At 50.9% G+C, this 6,450-nt stretch overlaps 1 pseudogene; it reads right to left on the reverse strand.

Annotated features, from left to right (window-relative positions):
• Window positions 1-2,613: 2,613 nt before the first annotated feature.
• LOC100908207 (uncharacterized) lies at window positions 2,614-6,189 on the reverse strand (annotated as a pseudogene).
• Window positions 6,190-6,450: the final 261 nt, after the last annotated feature.

Here is a 6,450-nt window from a genome sequence, read left to right on the forward strand (position 1 = left end):
GTGAGATGGCACTTCTGGAGCACACCACAGTTGAATAAGAACAGCAGGAGTCGACGAAGCAAATATGACTGAATCCTGTCAGTATTTTATTGAGGGAATCACTGAGTCTTATATACAGCAGAAGAGAAAGGACACATTCTGTATTTTCTGTATAATCTATAAAACCACGTGTTTCCCTATATGGAATGTTTTAAATAAGGCCGGGCTAGTGGGTTGTAATACAGCCGAGTAGGCTGAGTAGCTAAGAAAGGCAAGGCAAGAGTGGGAAAGAAACCTTGGATAGAAAATTAGTCAGAAATTCTATCAGCCACAACTCATCTGGCTATTATCTCTGAGCTGCGATATTGCGGGATGGGATTGAACTTGAACGCTTATCTTGAGCTTCGTAGTTTGTAAATCAGTTCCTAGTGCTAGCGCTCTCTCGAAGATAACGCTTTTCTCATTGTAGGACAGAGAATCATGGCTCTCTTCGAAACCGTTGGCGGTAGGCAGAGATGCCTTCAATGCGGAGAAACCGTCTCCTTCGCGAACCAAAGCATCAACGGGATGCGAAATCATTTACCGAAGCACCGAAGGAAGATAGACGGACGATCTCGACGACTCCCAAAGATCAGCAAAGCATTGGGAGAACTCAAACGAGACCTCGTTGCTAGTATGGTCTCGAAGTACAATGTCCCCTATAACCATTTCTCTGGCACGGAGTATCGACTCGTTTTCGAACTCGCGAACCTGGGGACCGTGAATGCAGCGATTGCGCGCAGTGTCACGGACGAAAAGTTCGACAGAGTTCGCGCTCAACTCACAGCTGACCTGAGACGAGTGAGGAGCCAAGGCGGCATCTTCACTCTGTCTGCCGATGAATGGTCGTGGAAGCTCAAGAGATTCATCGGAGTCGTACTACGCTCATCGATAGAAATCCCTTCGTTGGGCGCCAAGCATATGGAGCTCATCGCAAGATTCCGCGATCAGGCGAGTGCCTTCAACATCGTTGAGGCGCTTCGAAGGACCCTCGCTTCCTTCGGTCTGAGCTTCGCCGACGTGCACGGTATCACAACCGATGGTGCCTCAGCGATGATCAGCTTTGCACGGATAATTGCGGAGGAGCGCGCTGGGAGGTATTCTACCATCAACAATGTCTCTCCCACGGGTTTCATCTGGCCGTTATCGAGTCTTTGCGGGGTAGGACTCACAGCGTTGCAGTCAGCGAAGCGGCTCCCGCGGTAAGAGCCGGCGAAGACTTCTTGGTTCTTAGCCAGGACCGCGACGTCGGGAGCGAGGTGCTGCTGGATTGCGAAGTGCAGCTAGAGTACGAGGTGTCGAGCTTTGACTTGGGAGTCCTCATCGAAAGAATCCGGAAGATCTGCTTGATCTTCATCAAGAGCAAGAAGAAGTCCGACGAGCTTGAACTTATCTGCCGCCGCGACCCGACGCTGAAAGTCCTGAAAGTTCAGATAGATGTCTCGACCCGATGGAATAGCACGTTGACTATGTTAGAACGCTTCCGCGAGTTAGCACCGACCATCAGGATTTCCTTCGAAAGTAACTGCGAGCGCTTCCCGATATCCAGAGAAGAAATCACGGCTCTGGAGCCCATCATCCGAGCCCTGAAGTACGTCAAGGAAGCGAGCCTCAGGGTTTCAGCCCAAGACGCAACACTCTTCCTTTCGGAGCTCGTTCTAGAGGTATTGTGCCCTTCAACTTCCGACTTTCATGCTAGAATGCCGCCTGCAGCGGGGGACTATGCGAATGGAGACTGGAATTGAATATTGTTCCCGATCTAGTATCTTTTCGACAATCTGGAGAAGATGGGAGACGACTGTTATTTACGGTTGATTCCGGTTCTCACGAGGGAAAAGGAAAAGAAAAGACGGATTTCGAGTGAGACTCGAGGGGTGATTTCTTTCCTGATCGGGATCGCGTGCAACGCGATGAAGGGGCTGCGTGAGAGTGATTGCACGTTCCCGCCGAATCTCTAGATAGCCACAGGGCGAGAGGGATTCGGGGGAAGAGGGAAACCCGACCAAGACGCCACCACTCGAGCTTTATTGAGGTGCCAACGGAGTATCCGTGACACTCCCGGGCGAAAGAACTTAATTAATAACATTTACAATTTCACGTTTTTCGTCTCCTTGACGTACATATCTCTAAAACATTGATCTACCGTCTTGACCTAATAACGGCTTGGGAAAGGGCGAGCAATGTGCGGAATTAACTACGATCTCTACGGTCGATCTCACATTCTCGTTGTACGTCGCGAGAGTCATGCCTCGCGTCTGCAATTTCCGAAATTCACCTACGTGGATCTACTGGTTGTACGTACAGAACTACGTGCCGGGCGCGGCGGAGATGAGCGACGAGGACCAGGAGGTCCTCGCAAGGAGGATGTGGGCCCAGGCGGGGTCCGCAAATATGGTGTGGGCACAGTCGATGTCCCGGTGGGTCCGGCACGAGCCGGACCAGGAGGGCACCCTCCGTGTCCTATCCGCGCTGTTGGCGCGGATCGCGGAGGCTGCCGTGATTCAGGGGCTCGATCCCCAATAAAGCGTGGAACGAGAAATTTTGTGAGTATTGATTTCGATTCGGGAGACTGTACGGAGTAGACGAGTGAATTTTTTAGAATTCGTTGATTTCGAGCGGGTACAGGAGCTGTATAGGTCTCTTGAGAATTTGACCTGAGCTCGTTTTGATTAGGCATGACCTCCGACGCGAGTCGGTGCTCTCCCCGCCGAAAACTTCCTGGACTATACAGAGTGGCCAGAAGGCCCGTGACGCTTCTGCTGAGTGTAGTAGACAGACATCGCTTTCTTGATGGGTCGCGAATTTTGGAATTTAGCATAGTGGAGCGACCTCAGATGCTGTAGGTATTCGTTTTGAAATCGTTTCCAGAATGATCTGAGGGCCGCCTGTTGCCTCTTCCAACGCTCCGAGAAAACTATGCTCGTAGCCTCGGAGGATTGCGCGAGGACCTTTTTGTGTCCGGAAGGGACGGTTGGCTAGCGTATCCGTATAGCAGGCATGAGGGGGACAGTGCTCGAGGCTCATCGGGATCGACCACGACGGCTGAAATCGGCCTGTCGTTGACCATTTTCTCTATTTCGAAAAGAAGCGTTTCTGTCTCCCTGAAAGGCAGCGCGTGGATCCCTAGGATTTTCCGCAGTGGCCTTTTTACCACCTGTACTAATCTTTCCCAGAAGGCTCCGTGCCACGGAGCTCGTTCCGTCGAGTGAGACCACTTCATGCCCTTCTTGGACAAGAGTGATTGGCAATCCGGGTGTTTCGCTTTCTCGAAGAGCGACTTCAGTTCTTTTTCCGCTTTCAGAAAAGTCCGCGCGTTGTCGGAGATTATGTGCTTAACTGACGGGTTCCTACTCATGAATCTCCTCAAAAGCCAAGAGAAACTCGTACGTGGAGAGATCTGCCACGAGTTCCAGGCGGAGAGCTCTGGTAACCGCGCAAACAAATAGTAATATCGTATGATTTTGTTTTCTCCCCGGCCGCATTTTTTATGTAAATCGGACCCGCGTGGTCTACGCCGGTTACGGCAAACGGGGGAGATTCTTCGATGCGGAAGGCCGGGAGAGGAGGCATTGGCTCTGCGGCGGCTTTCGCTTTGAAGCGAGCGCACACTTTACATCCGTGGATGGCTCTATTTACCTCTCGGCGCGCGCTCAAGATTAAGAATCGCTGTCTCAAAGCGTGTAAGGCGCCCGCCGTGCCGCCTGAATGAAGGCACTGGGTTTCGTGAATCGACCGGATGAGAAGTTGAACAAGAGAATCTTTCCCAGGTAAAATCACCGGGAACTTGACCTCGTAATTTATGTTGGAGGACTTCTCGAGTCTCGAGCGACAGCGTAGAATGCCGCTGTCGTCTACGAATGGATTCAATGTCTTCAGCGCGCTTGCCTTTGATAAATTGGAGGCGCCGGCATCAAGCTCCGCCGCGAAGTGTTGGCGTTGGATTGTTTTGACTACAGCGATTTCTGCCTCCATGAATTCTTCCGGAGTGATTGAATTATCACCGCTCTTGAACTTGTTTCGATTTTTTGGAAGCCATCTCCGCATGAAAGCAGTAACACGCACGAGTTTCGCCCAAGAGGAGAATTTACTGGAGAAGGTTGACTCGTCCTGTACTCGAGAGGCGACCGCTGCCGTTATTTCCACTTTCTTTTCCCGCAACATCTCTTCCGACTCGCTAGGCGCGTTCAGAACGTGCGAACGTTGAGATCGGTTGTCTCGAAGCCAGGAGGGTCCCTCCAACCAGAATTGCTTGAGGCTATCGGTTTCAAGAGCCGAGCCCCTGCTGAGAAGATCTGCTGGGTTCTCTTCCGACTGGATGTAGCTCCATCTGTCAGGCGATGAGTACCCGAGGATCTCCTTGACTCTGTTGGCCACGAAAGGTTTCCACTTCTCAGGGGAGCTTCTCAGCCAGCCAAGCACGGCTGAATTGTCTGAGTACAAGAAGATCTCGTCGATTTTTTCAGGGATGCTGTTTCTTAGATGGTTAGCCATCCTTGAGGCAATAACCGCTGCCATCAATTCTAGGCGATGGATGGTCCAGTGACCTTTGAGCGGCGCTACTCTGGCCTTTGCCATCAGAAAAGAAACTGAGCATTTGTCTGATGGGGAGTTAACGTTTGTTTCCTTTAAGTAAGCGATTGCTCCGTATGCTTTGAGACTGGAGTCTGCAAACACATGGATTTCTCTCCTGGAGCCTCCAGACGCTGTGCCAAACATGTTTCGTCTGATGGCAATCCTGTCTGAACCGTCGAGAAAACCGGCGATTCTTCTGTACTCGGATGCCGTCTCGGGGTCCAGGATAGCATCCCAATCAATTTTCCTCGTCCAAAGGGTCTGAGTGAGGATTTTGAAGTTGATGCTAATTGAGGCGATGATCCCCAGCGGGTCGTAAATTTGACTCAGCGCTTTCAGGAGATTACGCTTCGTGGGAGGATTGTTTCGAAAGAACGAAGCGGTGTCCGTGGTGTCGATGAACAGAACATCCTCTTTCTGCTTCCAGGAGACACCCAGGAACTTTGCCTTCGGGTTTTCGAAAGAAATTTCGGGTTTGTCGTCGCTGGTGATTTTCTCGATGAAGCCTGCGAGCTCTTTCGAGTTCGTCTTCCATTTTCCGAGCGGGAAATGACCCTCTCGGAAGACCTCGATCAGAAATTCCACCAGGCGTTTTCCCTGATTCAGAGAGGAGCAGCCCACAGCGAGATCGTCCATATAGAACGTCCGTTTTATCTCTGCCAAGAGTTCTGCGTGCTGAGGGCGTTTCACCATCTGTAGGTCGAGGTGGTGACGCACCCCAGCGCAGTGCAACCATGGGCTGCAGACGAGGCCGAAATCGAACACCTTGGCCCAATATTCCAGCACGGGAGCGTTCGGGTTTTGGGAGATGCCTGCTGGCCAATAAAACCTCAAGAACGTCCTGTGTTTCTCGTCTATCAGGAATTGGTTGAACGCTGACTTTATGTCTGCGACGATTACTATGGGAGATCTTCTGAATTGAATCAGTACCGTGATTAAATCTGGCAGATAGTTTGGTCCCTTCTCCAAAACGTCGTTCAGCGACGCTTCGTCCTTTGAGCGTGCGCCGCCGTCCTTTACCAGGCGAATTTTCTCTTCCTGATTCAAGGATTTTTTAGCGACCGCTAGGATTGGAAGGTAATGTGCCTTCTCCGTTGGAGATCTTGGCTTTGCCAGCTCGGCGAAATCTGATTCTACGATCTTAGCTACTTCGTCGTCCAGAGCTTTTAACTGACTAGGCTTTTTCTTCAGATTTTTCAAGAGGCCCATTAAACGGGAGTAGGCGAGTTTCTGATTGTCGCCCAGAGTATGCTTATTTTCTCTGAAGGGTAACGATACTATGAGTCTACCCTCCGGAGAGAGCTTGATGGTATCTTTAAAGAACTTTTCCATCGCTTCTAAAGAGGATCTGTTATCATTAGCCTCCGAATTTTCTATTCCGAGAACTTCAGTTTTCCACAGGAATTCCAGGTCGTCTGAATGGTTCTTAGCTCTGGACGGCGCGTAGACTGCAAGATCATTTGACTTGCTCATGGAATCCTGAAGGATACCACACGACGTGATAACCGAGTTGGTATACACGTTGCTACCGCCATTCCCCCAGAGAACCCAACCGAAAATAGTTGGGGAAGCCGTGTACTCGCCCGCCCTGCGGTACATACCGCAGTAGACTGAGTGGAGGGCGATCGGCGCCGATTAGAACGTCGATGACGTCTGAGAAATACGGGCTCTCTGGAGTCGGCTAGAGGGGAGAGATCGCTTGGGCATACGGCTCTCGGGATTTGGCCTTCAATAACAGTGGGCACCTGGAGGCAGCCGATGACAATATGCTGATCTGAGAACCTACTCTGTAGTCTTAATTGAACGATGTTCATAAGATTATTTGAGACTTGTCCCGCGATTCCGTGGACTTTGAGATCT

Source organism: Galendromus occidentalis, unplaced genomic scaffold (genome assembly GCF_000255335.2).
Source record: "Galendromus occidentalis unplaced genomic scaffold, Mocc_1.1 scf7180000076626, whole genome shotgun sequence".
NCBI lineage: Eukaryota > Metazoa > Arthropoda > Arachnida > Mesostigmata > Phytoseiidae > Galendromus > Galendromus occidentalis.